Below are 22,534 nucleotides of genomic sequence, written 5' to 3'. Positions count from 1 at the left end.
TCCGCTGTATTTTATTCCCATCATTTGCTATCAGTCTTCGTCAGACGTTTGTTCTTATCCTGAACTTTTATTTCTCTTTTCTATTCTTGATTGGTGCACAAATTGTACAGCAGAAACACTAAGTTGTTGTTCTCCTGCACCCTTTCAGCTAGGGCTTATTTTTATCTTATCACTATCAATGTATCCTTGAGTTTCATAGATGTAAATTACTCCTCCTACTATGTGCTTGGCTTGCTTCCCATAGAATGCCATATGCCTTACGCCGTATGCCCTAATTCATATAATAAAGGGATTTCCCTAGGACCAAAAAGAATGCAGCAGAAATCCCTGTTTACCGTGGTAAGAAACACATGCTATCAATACTTAACTATGAATTAACAAAAAGTTTTGAGATGCATGTAATACATATAAGTGTTATTAAAAGCGTCCGAGAATTCCAGTTAATTATTACGTGCGTTCAAAAAGGAAAACTGTCTTTTCGTATTAATACGATCTGGGGAAAAACATGACACAGGAAATGGTAACTCATCGCGCTGCAAGTAGTGGTGTACAATTCTGCCTTGGTAAGTACGAGTTGTTTTCTTTTTCTTTTTTTTCTTTTTGCGCTAACAGTTCACGTAAAAGTGGAAGCTGCGTGTAGTGTCTCTATAACCCATTCTGAACTGCTGCCTTTTAAGTGTCGGTACAGTGTCAACGAAGATAGTATAGCTGTCTACTCACATGTATAGAGGACAGTGAGCAATCACCTAGTGTTATACACGGTCCAGAAGGGACTTTCTACGTCCACATCACCCAGAGTATGGCCTGTGCACCTTTAAACGAGACAGTGGAGTAGACATCGCGACGCAGGTGTTAGCTATCAGCTGATGCAGACCACGTGCTGTTCACGGGATGAGGTCTAGCAGCGGCGATCACTACCAGACGTCATGCTGCTGCTTCTTGCCTTTGTGCCGTCTACATCCACAGCAGATATCCACGTGGTACTAGACATCAATCAGGTTCTTCAGATAGGACGAGGTATTGCAGCGGCTGAGGCACTAGTTTCGCGTTCGAGAAGAAGGGAACTCAAATCCCAGCTCACCCATCCTGATGTATATTTTCCGTGATTTTTCGAAATTAGTTAAGCTGGATGTCCCGTCACTTCCTTGAACAATCAGGGCGTATGCTCTGTATCTAATGCTTACATAGCCAACGGGACGTTTGCCTAATGAGGAAACTTCAATGCTTGAAAACGAAAAAAAATTTTCGTGCGAATTATTAAGTAATACTCATCAAATGGACTGTCAGTGAACTCATATTAACACAGTTAATGCAATACTGTTCTACATAAGACCTAACCGCACCACTAGAAATGATAATGGGAGAAAAATCGATAAATATTACAGAATATTTTAAATTGTTCGATATTTATATTGCTAAGAACCTGAAGTGCAAATGACATGTTGCAGATCTTTATAAATGTCTTTTGCAGGGTAAGTAGCTAGTAGTAAACGTTGAAAATGACAACGTAAAAATGTTCATTTACTCCTTCTTTTTTAACCGGTAATCTCCTGTGGCACCATATTATTGGAAAACTCTTTATTGAGAAAGTAGTATTAGTTGCTCAGGTGAATGGAATAGAGATAGTATGTGGTGTTCACTCCGTCTTGTAGCTGGTTATTTAAAGACTTGGGTATACTGACAACAAATCACAGCGGACTTATTCCCTAACGAATCCAAAATTTCGTCGTTAACACTAAATTACAACTTGAAAAATACAGTGACAGTCATAAAGAAAATTCTAAAAGGAGAAATGACTTACTTTACCTACCTCTCAGCCTTAGTCTAGCACAGATCATTTATCACTGAAGTGAAGAAACTAATAGATAATACAATTAATTTCAAACATAAACTGCAATTATGTCTGCCAAACGCATAATTTTATAATCTGAGACTTTGTGTGTGTGCGCGTGCGTTTGCGTGCGTGTGTGTGTATTTGTCTGTGTTTATTTGTATGCTTGTGTGGAATTGCAGTTAGAGTTAATTATAAATTACAAGGGGCGTTCAGTAAGTAATGCAACATATTTTTTTTCTTAAAGCAGGTTGGTGTCTACATCTACATCTACATTTATACTCCGCAAGCCACCCAACGGTGTGTGGCGGAGGGCACTTTACGTGCCACTGTCATTACCTCCCTTTCCTGTTCCAGTCGCGTATGGTTCGCGGGAAGAACGACTGTCTGAAAGCCTCCGTGCGCGCTCTAATCTCTCTAATTTTACATTCGTGATCTCCTCGGGAGGTATAAGTAGGGGGAAGCAATATATTCGATACCTCATCCAGAAACGCACCCTCTCGAAACCTGGCGAGCAAGCTACACCGCGATGCAGAGCGCCTCTCTTGCAGAGTCTGCCACTTGAGTTTATTAAACATCTCCGTAACGCTATCACGGTTACCAAATAACCCTGTGACGAAACGCGCCGCTCTTCTTTGGATCTTCTCTATCTCCTCCGTCAGACCGATCTGGTACGGATCCCACACTGATGAGCAATACTCAAGTATAGGTCGAACGAGTGTTTTGTAAGCCACCTCCTTTGTTGATGGACTACATTTTCTAAGCACTCTCCCAATGAATGTCAACCTGGTACCCGCCTTACCAACAATTAATTTTATATGATCATTCCACTTCAAATCGTTCCGCACGCATACTCCCAGATATTTTACAGAAGTAACTGCTACCAGTGTTTGTTCCGCTATCATATAATCATACAATAAAGGATCCTTCTTTCTATGTATTCGCAATACATTACATTTGTCTATGTTAAAGGTCAGTTGCCACTCCCTGCACCAAGTGCCTATCCGCTGCAGATCTTCCTGCATTTCGCTACTATTTTCTAATGCTGCAACTTCTCTGTATACTACAGCATCATCCGCGAAAAGCCGCATGGAACTTCCGACACTATCTACTAGGTCATTTATATATATATTGTGAAAAGCAATGGTCCCATAACACTTCCCTGTGGCACGCCAGAGGTTACTTTAACGTCTGTAGACGTCTCTCCATTGATAACAACATGCTGTGTTCTGTTTGCTAAAAACTCTTCAATCCAGCCACACAGCTGGTCTGATATTCCGTAGGCTCTTACTTTGTTTATCAGGCGACAGTGCGGAACTGTATCGAACGCCTTCCGGAAGTCAAGAAAAATAGCATCTACCTGGGAGCCTGTATCTAATATTTTCTGGGTCTCATGAACAAATAAAGCGAGTTGGGTCTCACACGATCGCTGTTTCCGGAATCCATGTTGATTCCTACATAGTAGATTCTGGGTTTCCAAAAACGACATGATACTCGAGCAAAAAACGTGTTCTAAAATTCTACAACAGATCGACGTCAGAGATATAGGTCTATAGTTTTGCGCATCTGCTCGACGACCCTTCTTGAAGACTGGGACTATCTGTGCTCTTTTCCAATCACTTGGAACCCTCCGTTCCTCTAGAGACTTGCGGTACACGGCTGTTAGAAGGGGGGCAAGTTCTTTCGCGTACTCTGTGTAGAATCGAATTGGTATCCCGTCAGGTCCAGTGGACTTTCCTCTATTGAGTGATTCCAGTTGCTTTTCTATTCCTTGGACACTTATTTCGATGTCAGCCATTTATTCGTTTGTGCGAGGATTTAGAGAAGGAACTGCAGTGCGGTCTTCCTCTGTGGAACAGCTTTGGAAAAAGGTGTTTAGTATTTCAGCTTTACGCGTGTCATCCTCTGTTTCAATGCCATCATCATCCCGTAGTGTCTGGATATGCTGTTTCGAGCCGCTTACTGATTTAACGTAAGACCAGAACTTCCTAGGATTTTCTGTCAAGTCGGTACATAGAATTTTACTTTCGAATTCACTGAACGCTTCACGCATAGCCCTCCTTACGCTAACTTTGACATCTTTTAGCTTCTGTTTGTCTGAGAGGTTTTGGCTGCGTTTAAACTTGGAGTGGAGCTCTCTTTGCTTTCGCAGTAGTTTCCTAACTTTGTTGTTGTACCACGGTGGGTTTTTCCCGTCCCTCACAGTTTTACTCGGCACGTACCTGTCTAAAACGCATTTTACGATTGCCTTGAACTTTTTCCATAAACACTCAACATTGTCAGTGTCGGAACAGAAATTTTCGTTTTGATCTGTTAGGTAGTCTGAAATCTGCCTTCTATTACTCTTGCTAAACAGATAAACCTTCCTCCCTTTTTTTATATTCCTATTAACTTCCATATTCAGGGATGCTGCAACGGCCTTATGATCACTGATTCCCTGTTCTGTACATACAGAGTCGAAAAGTTCGGGTCTGTTTGTTATCAGTAGGGCCAAGATGTTATCTCCACGAGTCGGTTCTCTGTTTAATTGCTCGAGGTAATTTTCGGATAGTGCATTCAGTATAATGTCACTCGATGCTCTGTCCCTACCACCCGTCCTAAACATCTGAGTGTCCCAGTCTATATCTGGTAAATTGAAATCTCCACCTAAGACTATAACATGCTGAGAAAATTTATGTGAAATGTATTCCAAATTTTCTCTCAGTTGTTCTGCCACTAATGCTGCTGAGTCGGGAGGTCGGTAAAAGGAGCCAATTATTAATCTAGCTCGGTTGTTGAGTGTAACCTCCACCCATAATAATTCACAGGAACTATCCACTTCTACTTCACTACAGGATAAACTACTACTAACAGCGACGAACACTCCACCACCGGTTGCATGCAATCTATCCTTTCTAAACACCGTCTGTACCTTTGTAAAAATTTCGGCAGAATTTATCTCTGGCTTAAGCCAGCTTTCTGTACCTATAACGATTTCAGCTTCGGTGCTTTCTATCAGCGCTTGAAGTTCTGGTACTTTACCAACGCAGCTTCGACAGTAGACAATTACAATACCGATTGCTGCTTGGTCCCCGCATGTCCTGACTTTGCCCCGCACCCGTTGAGGCTGTTGCCCTTTCTGTACTTGCCCAAGGCCATCTAACCTAAAAAACCGCCCAGCCCACGCCACACAACCCCTGCTACCCGTGTAGCCGCTTGTTGCGTGTAGTGGACTCCTGACCTATCCAGCGGAACCCGAAACCCCACCACCCTATGGCGCAAGTCGAGGAATCTGCAGCCCACACGGTCGCACAACCGTCTCAGCCTCTGATTCAGACCCTCCACGCGGCTCTGTACCAAAGGTCCGCAGTCAGTCCTGTCGACGATGCTGCAGATGGTGAGCTCTGCTTTCATCCCGCTAGCGAGACTGGCAGTCTTCACCAAATCAGATAGCCGCCGGAAGCCAGAGAGGATTTCCTCCGATCCATAGCGACATACATCATTGGTGCCGACATGAGCGACCACCTGCAGATGGGTGCACCCTGTACCCTTCATGGCATCCGGAAGGACCCTTTCCACATCTGGAATGACTCCCCCCGGTATGCACACGGAGTGCACATTGGTTTTCTTCCCCTCTCTTGCTGCCATTTCCCTAAGGGGCCCCATTACGCGCCTGTCATTCCGGATTTCAATACATCTTATTATTCCCCACTCTTTTGGCTACAAAACTCTGTTTTTTAACATAACATCCGTTCAACGCGAGGGCCTTACGCCACCATACTGGGAGAACGTGCACGCCCACATGGTACCACTCTACTGGTCGACGTCGGAGCCAACGTCTCGCTGCTCAATAACCTCCCCCATCATCCACGCACTGTTTCCCGCGGAGTGCGTCCTCATTGGGCCAAACAGCTGGAACTCGGAAGGTGCGAGATTCTGACTACAGCCAGGAAGGTTTGTAAGCTCCTTTCGGATGTGCAGATATTTGTGAGGCCTTGCGTTGTTATGGAGAAGGAAAGTTCGTTTGAATTTTTCTGGCGACGAACACGCTGAAGTCGTTTCTTCAATTTCCTGAGGGTACACGGGGCATAGGACAGGATTGCGTGACATTGTTGCGTTGATGACAGACGCCTCGCGAACGACTCACTGTGCTTTATTTCACTGTGAGGTCCCCGTAGACATTTTGCAAGCGTCTATGCATACCTACGATGCTCTGGTTTCCCGCCAAAAGACACACATTGACAGTTCCTTGCTTGGAACATTCCTCCCTTACAGACGCCATTTTGAAGATAACGTATAGCACCGCCACATATCGGTACTTCATGAAACTATAGGGGCAGGTGCGTGAATATTTCACGATATCCCACAAGAAGTTCTGCATTTTTTCAACCGAAACTGGACGAGAAAAAAAAGAACTGCGTTACTTACTGAACACCCCACGTGCCATAGAAATTACAGAAGACGTAAGATAAATGTGAAACATAGTCAATTAAATAGTAAACATGTAGCCCTATTTTTTTGGCTGGGAAAGTGCATCATATTTGTAAACCAACCGATCCGCTCCACATCATAGAAAGAGATCACACTTGTGATCCATCAAACACGGAAATAACTAATTGACTAAGTGTAGCGGTAGCTGAAGCAGTATTCAGAAAGACTGATATAGGTTTCCGTCAGTGAGATCGAATAGTCAGTTTGAGAATCACAGATCAGAAACTAACGTTATTGTTAGGGTTGTGATAGGGCATATATTTATTATTAAGACTAATATGTTCGTCTAATACATATAAAAACTTGCTGTGAAAAAACTAAATAAATTACTGTTACTAGTTAAGTCATGTTCATGCATGTACGACCCTTTCTTTCTGACAGAGCATATTTTAATTAGTAAACGGTCATATTCCTCATATTTTCACTCTTTCAAGAAGTAAAGAACTTCTCTTAGCAGTTTCTTTCTTCCGTGTTACATTTTGCAGGATTACATATGTCATTTTGTTTCCTGAGAAAATGGCAGATATCTACCTTTCTCTCCTATTTCCTTTGAATTCACAATATAGACTTCACACTTCAATCCTTCCATTACAATGATTTTATTTAGCCTATGGCTACTCCAGGAGCACGAAGTTGCTCAAGCCATTCTGGGCTCTGGGCTGCAGCCAAGTGTCTGAGTGGTATTCAGTCTTGTTGAAGTAGAAAGCGCATGCTGCATAGTTCAGAGAACATGCCTGAAGTGAAGCAAAGCATTTAAATAAAATTATGACAGTATATGTCTCAATATATGGAGAAAGTATTTTCGACTCATGGTAAAATCTGTGCGCCATAGGAGTAACTGAGGATAAAGGCATTACGTTAAGCAACACGTGGAAACAGAAAAACATGAATGCAGAGCACAAGAGCTCAGCGAATGGAAAATGGAAAAACATTACTCCAATGCTCCTATGGGAGTCCCACCAGCCTTATTTAAAATGCTGCGAAGAACTTTGCACAGCTTTCCTTTGTGCTGACATTCCCTTAAGTAAACTAAACCAGCCAACGTTCCGTGATTTCTTACAAAAATATACAGGAAAACCTCTTCCTGAGTCTTCCACATTAAGAAAGAACTACGTAGCCGAAGCAACGAAAAAAAATGCAACAAATCAGACAACGGGTTGCAAATGAAAAAAATATGGCCATCAATGGACGAAACCACGGTCTCTGTTAGAAGATACGTTACAAATGTCATTGTGAGAACTATGGAAGAAGATAACGCAGGTGAAACTTTCTTTTGAACTGTGAAGCGTAGGAAAAGCAATTTCTTCCATCATTAGTAAACTGTTCGACAGATCTATGGGTGCAATACGGCCGGAAGGTGTCAAGCATAACAATGTAACAATGTACTACACTTCATAATGGACGCTGCCCCATATATAGTGAAAGTCTCCGATTCACTAAAAGCATTACACAATAAAATGGTGGATGTGATTTGTTTAGCTCACTCTTTACACTGAGTTGCAGAGCAGGTGCATAGAAAATTCAAATAGTTGGATGTTTCAAAGAGGTATTTTTGAAATTTTATTCAAGTGTTGCAGTATTTAAATTGTTACCTTCAGGCATCTCCCATGTCGCAAGACGGGGTCCTGGATAGGTGCTTGCGGTAACTGCCAGTCCTTCAACGTTGTGAAAAAAATCATTTATTTATTCGATACTAGCGAAGCAGCTTAGTTGTACTAGCCGAAGGATTAAAATCTAATGAAGAAATTTCAGGCAAATTTTCGTATACAGGATCAAAGTGCCGCTAGTGAAGCAGATAGAGCAAATGTAGAAAACTGTAAACAAATGCGAAGCTGTTTGTGATAAAGTAGGGAAAAAAGTGTCAAACGAAGTGGAGAAGATATTAGGGGAAAAACTAAAGGTATCATAAACTGGTACCATTTCAATGATCTTCCTGGGTGAAAAGTTGTCTCTTAATTCCAGAATGAAATTTTCACTCTGCAGCGGAGTGTGCGCTGATATGCAACTTCCTGGCAGAATAAAACTTTTTACCGGGCCGAGACTCGAACTCGGGACGCACACCCTGCTGCAGAGTGAAAATTTCATTCTGGAAACATCCCCCAGGCTGTGGCAAAGCCTTGTCGCCGCAAGATCCTTTCATCCATGAGTGGTACTTCTGCAGGTTTCGCAGGAGAGCTTCTGTGAAGTTTGAAAGGTAGCAGATAATGTACTGGCGAAAAGTAAAGCTGTGAGGACGGGTTGTGAGTCGTGCTTGGGTAGCTCAGATGGTTCGCCGGCACGGTAGCTCACCATGTTCGGTCAGAGGGTTTGCTGCCCTATGTAATACAAACACTGAGTGAATGGATAGACAATGAACTTGAACAAGGGACATGGAACGTCCGCCACGAACTAATAGAACGAACAATAACGAACAAAATGAGATAAAAAGATGGTAGAGCACTTGCCCGCGAAAGGCAAAGGTCTCGAGTTCGAGTCTCCATCCGGCAAACAGTTTTAAATGGTTCAAATTGCTCTGAGCACTATGGGAACCTGCGACCGTAGCGGTCGCACGGTTCAAGACTGTAGCGCCTAGAACCGCTCGGCCACTCCGGCCGGCAACAGTTTTAATCTTCCAGAAGTTTGTCTCTTACTTATTTAGATTTACTTCAAAATAAATTCTCATACTGGGGATAACGTAACTTTAGCTCCCTTAGGTATCGATGTACTACCTATAGTTGACATGAAAATTTGTAGGACGAGTTTGACCGTAATCCGTGGCATCCTTACAGCACAGGGGTGTTGTTGTTGTGGTCTTCAGTCCTGAGACTGGTTTGATGCAGCTCTCCATGCTACTTTATCCTGTGCAAGCTTCTTCATCTCCCAGTACCTACTGCAGCCTACATCCTTCTGAATCTGCTTAGTGTATTCATCTCTTGGTCTCCCTCTACGGTTTTTACCCTCCACGCTGCCCTACAGTACTAAATTGGTGATCCCTTGATGCTTCAGAACATGTCCTACCAACCGACCCCTTCTTCTAGTCAAGTTGTGCCACAAACTCCTCCCCAATTCTATTCAATACCTCCTCATTAGTTATGTGATATACTCATCTAATCTTCAGCATTCTTCTGTAGCACCACATTTCGAAAGTTTCTATTCTCTTCTTGTCTAAATTATTTATCGTCCATGTTTCACTTCCGTACATGGCTACTCTCCATACAAATACTTTCAGAAATGACTTCCTGACAGTTAAATCAATACTCGATGTTAACAAATTTCTCTTCTTCAGAAACAATTTCCTTGCCATTGCCAGTCTACATTTTATATCCTCTCTACTTCGACCATCATCAGTTATTTTGCTCCCCAAATAGCAAAACTCCTTTACTACTTTAAGTGTCTCATTTCCTAATCTAATTCCCTCAGCATCACCCGACTTAATTCGACTACATTCCATTATCCTCGTTTTGCTTTTGTTGATGTTCCTCTTATACCCTCCTTTCAAGACACTGTCCATTCCGTTCAACTGCTCATCCAAGTCCTTTGCTGTCTCTGACAGAATTACAATGTCATCGGCGAACCTCTAAGTTTTTATTTCTTCTCCATTGATTTTAATGCCTACTTCGAACTTTTCTTTTGTTCCCTTTACTGCTTGCTCAGTATACAGATTGAATAGCATCGGGGAGAGGCTACAACCCTGCACAGGGGTGCGCCGGGGATATTCTACGCCCCGTTTTGTTGCCCTTCATGGCAAGCCATCCTGGGCTTATCTTTCAGCAAGATAATGCCCGCCCGCACATGGCGAGAGATTCTACTGCTTGTCTTCGTGCTTACCAAATCCTGTCTTGGCCAGCAACGTCGCCGAATATCTCTCCAATACAGAACGGATGGAGCATTGTGGGCAGGGCCCTCCAGCCAGCTCGAGATATTGACGATCTAACGCCCCAATTGAGCAGAATCTGGCACGATTACCCTCAGCCTGACACCCAACAACTCAGCCAGTTCAAAAAATGGTTCAAATGGCTCTGAGCTAATTAAACCTAACTAACCTTAGGACATCACACACATCCATGCCCGAGGCAGGATTCGAACCTGCGACCGTAGCGGTCGCTCGGTTCCAGACAGTAGCGGCTAGAACCGCACGGCCACTACGGCCGGCTACTCAGTCAGTACCAAGGCGTATAACTTCCTGCATAAGGTCCAAAGGTGCACCAAAGTGTTATTTGTGAAACTCTTTCTCTTGAATAAATCATCCAATTTTTCTGAAACTGTAATCATTTGTTTTTCTGTACATGCGCATCACGTTTACCAATTTCCATTCCTTTCGGGTAATTCCTTCACGGTGTGTCGTTTTGTTCTGTCTTACAGTATATAACGGTCAGTCTCTAAAAATGTTTTGCTGTGTGATTGCGAAGTGTGAAGCAACGTGATTGACTGTGTAAGTAATTCGTAATTGCCAACGTTATGAATTTAGGCTATTACTGCAGACGTCTTTCACAATACAATTAACATTGTCAGAAAATTAACAGATTTCTACTTATACTGACAGCTGTGTCTTTTGTCCGTCACTAAGTGGATTTTGAGGTCAGTTTATTGCTGGTGCCTACTTACAGCGTAGTTTGAACGTATAGGGGAATACGTGGCTAATAACCTATAAACTGTAAACAGTTATGGATTGTTAAAATTCAGTTATTTACCTTGTTTGTGTGTGTGTGTGTGTGTGTGTGTGTGTGTGTGTGTGTGTGTGTGTGTGTATACCCATGCGTGTGTGTTCCCACGTAACAGACCTTATTGTCCGACGTAACAGGACGCAGATTTGTCATTGCATATTGACTTATACTGCAAATTCTGTGTAATTTGCCAGTGAATGGATTTATATGTGGATTAGGACAGTATAGTATACAGAAATAAAGTGAAATGGTTCAAATGGCTCTGAGCACTATGGGACTTAACATCTGAGGTCATCAGTCCCCTAGAACTTAGAACTCCTTAAACCTAACTAACCTAAGGACATCACACACATCCATGCCCGAGGCAGGATTCGAGCCTGCGACCGTAACGGTCACGCGGGTCCAGACTGAAGCGCCTAGAACCAAATAAACTGAAATACCCCGTTAATATTTTATAGCAGTTACACTCTATTATACATCGACAAAGTCTTCGACTTTAATCGTTTATGCACACTTATAACTGTCACAAAACGAAGGTTGGTTTGAACAAGACAGTGTTTTATTTAGGCTGATCCTATCAGACGTGGTGTGCCACTGCCTTCCTCCGGTCTTTGAACCGACTTACACAGCCACCTTTCACCTTTATGTGCATTGCGAATCACTGTGCTACTCGACATTTTTCACATTGACGAACGTCGCCAGTATGAAAGAAGTGAAAAGCAAGGGACATGACTGTTAGGACAATGGGAATCGAACGCGCTGTCTTCGATTCCGTAGTCTTACTCTTTCCCCATAGAGCACCGAGCTATGTTAGACCTCAAACCTTTTGTCCGAGCCTATATTCTCTCAGCAACAGATTCACATGGACCTGATCCTCTGCTTTTGACCGAGGTTTTCGGAATTTTCCCTCAATTCTGACGCAAAAATCGGAGGAGAAAACTCCGCTGCAGACTATTCCCATGTGGGAACCCACATTCTTCCTCTTTCTTCTAGCTTCCTGGTGGGTGTCTGGAACGAATCGAGAACTCTACAATGCCTCCCCTTGCATCGGATGTGGAATAAAATGTGTGAAAGGAAGGGAAAAGGAGGTTTTCGGAGGATTTCGTTGGTTATGCAGCAATTATCGGTACTGGAAATCCTATGCCAGTTGTTTTCAATTGGAAAACTGTTGTCTCCCTCTCTTTTCCCTAGCATCTGATGATACTTCTACAAACGGCTTGGTCCACCAGTGCGAGAATAGAGTGAAATGCGCAAAATAAACGAATAAAACATGTCTCCTTAATTTATTTGCTGGCAAGTGGCTGCGTTGAAAGTCACGACCTGCAGTCATAGTGCGCTTTCATACAAGTAACTTACCGCCCTTGGAAAAATATTGTGCCATAATGTAGAGGGACATTAAACATTTGAAGCCTGTGTGACAGCAAAAAACGGTGCAGCAACACCATGGAATTGAAGGAGACTGAAGAAGTAAATTATTCTCTTCACCAGACCGATTTCGTAAGCACTCAAAAAAAAAAAAAAAAAGCACTCCGTCTTCAGGCCATCAGTGGCCTACCGGGACCATCCGACCGCCGTGTCATCCACAGGGGCGTGGGGTCAGCACACCGCTCTCCCGGTCGTTATGATGGTATTCTTGACCGAAGCCGCTACTATTCGGTCGAGTAGCTCCTCAATTGGCATCACAAGTCTGAGTGCACCCCGAAAAATGGCAACAGTGTATGGCGGCCTGGATGGTCACCCATCCAAGTGCCGACAGCGCCCGACAGAGCTTAACTTCGGTGATCTCACGGGAACCGGTGTAGCCACTGCGGCAAGGCCGTCGCCGCAGTCCGATTTCGTAAGAGAATTCAAAATTAAAAGAAAGAGTAACTGTCAATGTGAAGTGGTGGAAATCGTTAAAGGCAGCAGAAGTTGACGAAACTAGCGTTCAATGCATGAAACAATGAAACAAGGTACGGAAATGCATGAAATAAGAAAAGTGAGGTGCTCCACAATCACAAGTGTCTCCCTAATGCGTGGAAACTCTGAAGAATATGCACCAGAGAAGAAATAAGAGAAACACAGAGAGTCTGGCTTGAAATAGGGTAAAGGTACCCAAGAAACAAACGAAGTTTGTTTAATAGTGAAAGAAATAATGATGCTCAATGAAGAAATCTTCATTGCATCTGAAAATAAAAAAACCTTCTATGATTTAAAGTTTGGAGAGTAGTTTAGGATTGAGAAAACCAGCAAGACCGACCATCTGTGGAAAAGAGTGTGAAAAAAATTGAAATATGTCAGCACAATTCCTGAGTCATGCCACCCTGAAACTCTATCAACCCAGAAGCCAGTACAGAAAACGTTGCTAAGGTTGTTCATGTTTCTTGCTGCTGAAATAAATGCCTAGAAGACGAGTTTCGAACATTGCTTATTGATCTCATTCGTATATTTCCTTAATGAAGATGTTCCTTCTGTTAAAATGATTGATTTCAGAATGAACCCCACAGGAAATTGGTGAAGGAAGGTTGGAGCAGTGTAACAGTTCAGTATCTTATTCATGTTTGTAATTGAAATTTCTATTTTGTATCCTCGACCTAAAAATTTGCAGATTAACAAGTGGTATACAAGCCAACGAAGATGCGAGTGTTTCAAGACCACACAGTCAAATTTGGAAAGCGATAAATAAAACGTAGAGGATCATTTCCTAAAGGAAAATATTTTTTTGTAACCCGTCCTAAAAGGGATACCGACCTGAGACGTAGATAATGTTCTGAAAACGTGTAACAACTGCATGCCGATTACGTTTCGTTAAACGTATTTTCGAATAAGTTTATAATAGGTGTGCAAACAGTTGTAATCCTTATGAGATAGCAAGATGAAATTCCCTGCGTCGCTGTTAGCGAATTACTCTGGCTCCAAGCAGTTTTCCGTAATCTTGTAACCCAGAGTGGGTTATGAGATGTGTTTTCAGATGCTTTCAGTAAACTTCGCAAAACGAAATTAACGTGAAACTCACACGTCAATCAACGTAAATGTAACATTATTTTAACTGAATTTTTAATTATGAATCTCCAAAAGCGCCCGTATCTGTAGTAATGTCTTACAAAAACAAACGGATAACAGCAGATATTGCAAAGTCCTGTCAGACCTTTAAGAACTTCATTTCCGTGAAAAAAAGTCATAGCCAGCAAGAGCTCTTAAATTTTTATCACGGGTACAACAATGGTACTAATTACCACAAAAAGTGATCTAATGACAAATTAATGATACGTAGAAAATAAAAGCAAAAGAAATCTGGGATGTCATAAAACAGGAAACTAGGACAGGTAATCTAAAGCATAGTAACGTACCGATGAGAGATGGGAACTAAGTAATAAATGATCCGCTCCATCTAGTAAACTATCTCAAAGAACATCTCAGGCATTGCAGATAAACTACAACAAAATTTTCCAGTTGCAGATATAAAACCTGAAAAAAGTCATGCAGTAAATACAATGAAGTTATTACCAACCACAGAGCACGAAGTCAAGCAAACAAACAAAAACATAAAAAATGAAAAGTCAGCAGGCAAAAATGAAGTACTAAACTGTGTGCTGAGACAAAGCATTTTGATTATACAAGATACATTAACGAACTTAATAAATAATCACCAGGGAACTTTCCAGAGGGTTTAAAACAGGCAAGAGGTACACTGCAGAGGCAATGAAAATGGTACACCTGCCTAATATCATTTAGGGTCCCGCGAGCATGCAGAAGTGCCGTAACACGACGTGGCATCGACTCGACTAATGTCTGAAGTAGTGCTGGAGGAAATCGACACCATGAATCCTGCAGGGATCTCCATAAACCCGTAAGAGTGGTGGAGATCTCTTCTTAACAGAACGTTGCAATGCATCCCAGATGTTGCTCAATAATGTTCATGTCTGGGGGGGGGGGGGGGGGTTTGGTGGTCAGCGGATATGTTTAAACTCAGCGGAGCCACTGTAGCAATTGTGGACGTGTGGGGTGTCGCATTGTCCTGCTGGAATTGTCCAAGTCCGTCGGAATGAACAGTGGACATGAATGGTTGCAGATGATCAGACAGGATGCTTACGTACGTGTCACCTGTCAAAGTCGTATCTAGACGTATTCTGACATTCTGCATGGTGTCTGTTGTTCTAAGTCGTGTCTCCCTACCACTTTCGCGCAACGACGCTCTGAGCGTGTTTTTCAGGGAATTGACTAGTTTGAACCTGGCACCTGTTACTGGTGAGGAGACGCCAGACGACACATGACATGTAGAGTTCAGAAGAGTTCAGTGAGACTAGCGATGATATAACCAAATACTTAATGATTTCAGCGTCAGCTCCACTGCACTCCCGGTAAAAGAATCTTAATACTAACTAAATTTAGTGGAAGTGGTTCAAGGATTTCCTATTTTTAGTTAGCTGGTAAAATTACGTCGAAAAAGCAGTTAAGTTTACCATTGGAAATTTTATTCTACTCACAAAACATTGTTTATAAATTGCACTATTGATAAAAGGAAATATTTTAATACAGGATGATAAAAACCAACTGCGTTCAACAAAAATGTGAACGAATATTCCCTGAATGGGTTTCCAAGTTCTACAATGGATCGAAGGATGACCTATGCCATATCACATCTATAATCTAGGTTTAAATTAAGTTTCACAAAAGAGAAAACTATCAAAATGGTCTACAGTGATCCTCAATTATCTATAATTACTTATCTATCTTGTCGTAAATTACAGTGGCTGACGTGGCTTCTCAATAACTATATAACAGAAAAATCATCGCGTTTCAGATTTTTACTTCAAGTGGCAAATGTGAATACCATGAGCTTTAATTGACGATCTACACTAGTATTACGCAAAAAGGGGATGTAACAGATGAGACTTCTGCAGTTCTGAGTGAAGCTTTATGCGCGCTTATGCGGCATCGCGTGCGTTCATTACCTTGTCCATGTTCGTCAGGGGGTGGCGGACGGCACAGCTCCCCGCACCTCGCCGTCTCGGAACTAACTCCCTTCCTAACTTCTCGTTACTACAATTTACCGAAGTTGGTTTAAAAAAAACTATCTGGCTGTGTTTTCATCTGACCAATCAGGGTTTCAATGTTAACCTTAAGCTCTGCCTACAAAAATTCTGTCTATCCAATGAGAAACGTTATACTTTTCGTGGTGAGGCAATGTTTTTAAAGTTTTCAACGTAACAGTGACGCGAAAATGTCTCACGCTAAAACTTGCGGCTGGTGTGGCCCTTTTAGTGTTATCGTAAGATCTATACTGTTCTTCTGGAGGACTCTAGCTTTTAACATGGGCTGGGGGGTGGTCCTGTCGGTTAGCTGGCAACGTGGGTGTCCGTCCCTTATCGTAGGGCCTTCTAGCTTAACACGGTTCTGCTCTCGGCTTCTGTTCTCGTTTCTCCCCTCGGAACTGCGTCTGTCTCACGGTGGGAAGGTATGACATGCCTTTAGGCTTTCTTGTGTTAGTCTGTGGTATTTCATTCGCTCACCCGTTACTCGTATTACTTTGGTTAATTTAATGTCACGATTTATTCGGAGCTATGTGACATACTACTGGATTTGCTTATCATGTCAGGGTTTTCATGGAAGGTGTTGGATTTGCCTGACACCTTACAGTATCAGGGGTTCCATATGACTCCAACTGCACATGCCCCACACCATTACAGATCCTCCGCCGGCTTGAACAGTTCCCTGTTGACACGCAGGGTCCATGGATTCATGAGGTTGTCTCCACACCCGTACATGTCCATCCGTTCGATACAATTTGAAACGAGACTCGTCCAACCAGGCAAATTGATTCCAGTCATCAACAGTGAAGTGTCGGTGTTGATGGGCTCAGGCAAGGCGTAAAGCTTTGTGTTGTCCAGTCATCAAGGGTACACGAGTAGGTCTTCGGCTCCGAAAGCCCATATCGTTGATGTTTCGTTGAATGGTTCGCACGCTAACACTTGTTGATGGCACAACACCGCAATCTGTAGCAATTTGGGGAAGTGTTGCACTTCTGTCGCGTTGAACGATTCTCTTCAGTCGTCCTTGGTGCCATTCTTGCAAGACCTTTTTCCGGCCGCAGCGATGTCGGAGATTTGATGTTTTACCGGATTCCTGATATCCGTACGGGAAAATCCCCACTACATCGCTACCTCGGAGATGCTGTGTCCCATCGCTAGGGCGCCAACTACAACACCAAGTTCTAACTCACTTAAATCTTGATAAACTGCCATTGTAGCAGCAGTAACCAATCTAACAACTGTGACAGACACTTGTTGTCTGGTATAGACGTTACCGATCACAGCGCGCTATTCTGCCTGTTTACATATCTCTGTATTTGAATACGCACGCCTATACCAGTTTCTTTGGCGCTTCGGTGTACATCCCTGCCAAAGAAAAGTAAGGCGAAAGACAGAAAGCTACCTGCTCTCGTCTCTCTAAAAAATAATAGAACTTCTTTCAAATTAGGTTTTCGTTTCGGTTTAGTATTGTAATATTTTATTCCACGTTATTTCTAGTGATAAGCTATAACCGAAGCGTTTGAAAGGAACGAGACAGAATTTTAATCTATTGCCCATGTCATTGTACATTGAGCAAGCAGAAAAAGGAAACCAATAGAGAAGAAGTTATAAGGAGAAATTAAAGATCAGGGAAAAGAAATAGAAGCTCTACGGTTTGCCGGTGACAGTAACTCTGTCTGAGAAAATCCTTGAAAGACCAACTGACCGGAATAGATAGTTATAGCTGCTTATAAGACGAACATCAAGTTAATAGAATTAGTCGAATAAAATCAGGCAATGCCGAGGAAATCACATTAGTAAATGAGGTGTTAGAAATCGTTCACGAATTTGCCGTTTGACGAGAAACGTGAGTGCAGCTTGCTGAAGTAGGGAGAATACAAAGTCCAGACGCGAATAGAAAGGGCAGCTTTCTGAAACAGAGGGATCAAGTAACGTATTACATAGCATTAAGTATTATGAAGTGCTTTCTGAATGTACATGTCTTGAAAATAGCCCTGTGGGAAATGAAACGAAGCAGTTCAATCAAGAAGACATTAGAAGCTTTATGAATGACTTTACTTCAAAAAAATGTTGGAGACTGGTTGGGAAGGTGTGATAACTAGTGAAGAAGTACTGAATAGAATGAGAGATAAAAGATACTATTGGCATAACTTGACTGAAAGAAAATATCAGTTGACAGGATAACCTGTGATGCGTCAAGGAATAGTCAGTTTGGCACTTAACGATCGAGTGTGTAAGTTGATAGTGTTAACAGACAAATAACACTGCTGGAAATAACCACAGAAATCAATGTGGGACGAACAACAGTGGGGTGAAATTTGCCGTTAATTGGTTTTGGCAGCAGACGACAGACACGGGTGCCTTTGCTAATAGAACGAAATCGCCTGCAGCGCCTCTACTGCACTCCTCACCACATCGGTTGCATTCTACACGTCTGGAAAACTGTTGTCTGGTCGGATGAGACCCGATTTCAGTTGGAAAGAGCTAACGGTAAGGTCGACTGTGGGGCAGACCCCAGGAAGCCACGGATCAGAGTTGTCAACAAGACACTGTGCAAGCTAGTGGTGGCTCCATAACGATGTGGGCTGTGTGCGCATGGAATGGACCGGGTCTTCTGGTCCAACTGAACCGATCATTGACTGTAAATGCTTATTTAGGGCACTTGTAGATCATTTACAGTCATTCATAAATTTCATATACCTAAACAACGATGGGATTTTTACGGATGACAATGCGCCATGTCACCAGGCCCCAATTGTTCGAGGTTGGTTTGAAAAACATTCTGGACAATTTAAGATCGGCCGGCATGAATCCCATCGAACACTTATGGAACATAATAGAGCTATTTGAGATGTGGTGTTACAGACGAATGCTGAAAATTGGTTGGACTGATAAGGTAATGAATGAAGATGTCTTGCGCAGAATCGGAGAGGAAAGGAATATATGGAAAACACTAACAAGGAGAAGGGACAGGATGATAGGACATCGGTTAAGACATCAGGAAATCACTTCCATAATACTAGAGGAAGCTTTATAGCGCAAAAACTGTAGAGGAAGACAGAGAGATTGGAATACAGCCAGCAAATAACTGAGGAGATAGGCCACAGGTTCTACTCTGAGATGAAGAGGTTGACACGGGAGAGGAATTCGTTGCTGGCTGAACTAAACCAATCAGAAGACTAATGACTCAAAACAGAAAATCGAGAGGTCAGTTCGTGCACAAAAACTTGCACCGGCAACACTTCCATAATTATGGACGCCTATAGAGACAGCATGAATCAGTATCACTGCAGAATACTTGTTGAGTCGGTACCACGTCGAGTTGCTGCACTAAGCAGGGCAAAACGAGGTCCGACACGTTATTGGGGAGTATCCCATGACTTCTGTCACAATGTAGAGATAAACAGGCTTCCACATGGTACTCACCCTCATTCTCTCAATGGCTTTGTCAAAGAAGGTGGAGAAGCAGACAGAGGTTCAGGGCACCCTCTTGGCCTTGGGGTGGGAAACTGCCCTAAAGGTAGAAGAATCAGCAATGATCATCAGCATGAGGACGGAGAAGACAATGGGAACCACTGCATTAAAGCCACGTAATGTGTATCCACAGGACATGTAGCCTCTAATTGAAAAAGTGTCATGGTGATCTCTCCACTGCCAAAAGATCACGTAACATTCCGCCAGTGCGGACGGTATTTGCTTCGTGATACATTATCCGTGTTAAAATGGACCGTTTACCAATTGTGGAAAAGGTCGATATCGTGTTGATGTGTGGCTACAGTGATCAAAATGCCCAACGGTCGTGTGCTATATATGCTGCTCGGTATCCTGGACGACATCAGGTTACAGTACGCTTGTTCGCACACTGCTTGAATACTGCTCAGCAATGTGGGATCCGTACCAGATAGGGTTGATAGAAGAGATAGAGAAGATCCAAAGGAGAGCAGCGCGCTTCGTTACAGGATCATTTAGTAATCGCGAAAGCGTTACGGAGATGATAGATAAACTCCAGTGGAAGACTCTGCAGGAGAGACGCTCAGTAGCTCGGTACGGGCTTTTGTTGAAGTTTCGAGAACATACCTTCACCGAGGAGTCAAGCAGTATATTGCTCCCTCCTACGTATATCTCGCGAAGAGACCATGAGGATAAAATAAGAGAGATTAGAGCCCACACAGAGGCATACCGACAATTCTTCTTTCCACGAACAATAGGAGAGTGGAATAGAAGGGAGAACCGATAGAGGTACTCAAGGTACCCTCCGCCGCACACCGTCAGGTGGCTTGCGGAGTATGGATGTAGATGTAGATGTAGATCATCCAAGTGTCCGGACCGTTCGCAGGATAGTTACATTATTTAAAGAAACAGGAAGTGTTCAGCCACATGTGAAACGTCAAACACGACCTGCAACAAATGGTGATGTCCAAGTAGGTGTTTTAGCTGCTGTCGCGGGTAATCCGCACATCAGTAGCAGACAAATTGCGCGAGAATCGGGAAACTCAAAAATGTCGGTGTTGAGAATGCTACATCAACATAGATTGCACCCGTACCATATTTCTATCCACCAAGAATTGCATGGCGACGACTTTGAACGTCGTGTACAGTTCTGCCACTGGACGCAAGAGAAATTACGGGACGATGACAGATTTTTTTGCACTCGTTCTATTTAGCGACGAAGCGTCATTTACCAACGTAAACCGGCATAATATGTACTACTGGGCAACGGAAAATCCTCTATGGCTGTGATAAGTGGAACATCAGCGACCTTGGCGAGTTAATGTATGGTGCGGCATTGATGGATGTCCGGCACACAGCTCGCGTGCGGTTGAAGCTGTATTGAATAGCATATTTCATTACAGGTAGATTGGTCGTCGAAGCACCATACCATGGCCCGCACGTTCACCGGATCTGACGTCCCCGGATTTCTTTCTGTGTGGAAATTTGAAGGATATTTGCTATCGTGATCCACCGACAACGCCTGACAACATGCGTCAGCGCATTGTCAATGCATGTGCGATCATTACGGAAGGCGAACTACTCGCTGTTGAGAGGAATGTCGTTACACGTATTGCAAAATGCATTGAGGTTGAGGGACATCATTTTGAGCATTTATGGCATTAATATGGTATTTATAGGTAATCACGCTGTAACAGCATGCGTTCTCAGAAATGATAAGTTCACAAAGGTACATGTATCACATTGGAACAACCGAAATAAAATGTTCAAACGTACCTACGTTCTGTATTTTAATTTAAAAAACCTACCTGTTACCAACTGTTCATCTAAAATTGTGAGCCATATATTTGTGACTATTACAGCGCCATCTATCACAAAGCGAAAAAAGTAGTCCATCGAAAACATTCATATTTCTTTACGTACTACACGTTGTTGTTGTTGTGGTCTTCAGTCCTGAGACTGGTTTGATGCAGCTCTCCATGCTACTCTATCCTGTGCAAGCTTTTTCATCTCCCAGTACCTACTGCAACCTACATCCTTGTACTACACTCATATGTAATAAAAAAAATGGGGGTCCTATATCGTATATGTAATAAAAAAATGGGGGTCCTATTTAAGAAACGCAGTTGATATCCGTTTGACCTATGGCAGCGCCATCTAGCGGGACAACCATAGCCCATCTGTTTTCCCCCTTCAAGCTAGACAAGTTTCGTTCTTTGTAGTTTTTTCGTTTGACGCTTATTTCGTGAGATATTTGGCCCGGTCACGATCAATGGACCACCCTCTATAGGGAGTGCAGGGAACCTAAGGCGAAAAGGCTTGATGAAAAATGTGAAGAAATCTAGTAAGTAATGATTGTCGGAAGGACTGAAGCAGCACGTAGAAAAGTCAAAAACCCTTCGGTGAAATTAAAAACAAGGGTGGTAACATTAAAAGTACAAAGGGAGTTACATTGTTAAATTCAGAGGAGAGAGCAGACAGGTGAAAAGAGTACACTGAAGGCGTCTATGGAGGGGAAGACACGTCAGATGTGATATAACAAGAAACTCGAGTCGACATAGAAGTATTAAAATCAGGATTTAGAAGACCTTAAAACAAAATAAGGCAGAAAGGATAGATAACATTCCATCAGAATTTGTAAAGTCTGTGGGGGAAGTGGCAGAAAAACGACTATTCGCGTTGGTGTGTAAAATGAATGTGTCTGACGACATACCATCTGATTTTCCGAAAAACATCATCCGCCCGATTCCGTAGAGTGCAAGAGCTGACAAGTGTGAGAACTATCTCATAATCAACTTAAGAGCTCATGCATCCAAAATGCTGGCAATAATAGTATACAGCAGCATGGGAAAGAAAACTGAGGATCTGTTAGATGACATCAGTTTGGCTTTAGGAAAAGAAAAGGCACCAGAGAAGCAGTTCTGACGTGGCGGTTGATAATGGAAGCAGGACTACGGAAAAAAACGGAGACACGTTCATAGGGTTTATCGAGCTGAAAAAAAAAACGTTCGACAATGTCAAATGGTGTAAGATCTTAGAAGTTCTGAGGAAAATATGGGAAATATACGACATGTACAAGAGACAAAAGGGAATAATGAGAGTGGAAGATCAAGAACGAGGAGCTGGGA

The sequence above is a fragment of the Schistocerca serialis genome, chromosome 5, assembly GCF_023864345.2.
Source record: "Schistocerca serialis cubense isolate TAMUIC-IGC-003099 chromosome 5, iqSchSeri2.2, whole genome shotgun sequence".
In the NCBI taxonomy this organism is placed as follows: Eukaryota; Metazoa; Arthropoda; class Insecta; order Orthoptera; family Acrididae; genus Schistocerca; species Schistocerca serialis.
This window is presented reverse-complemented; position numbering follows the sequence as displayed.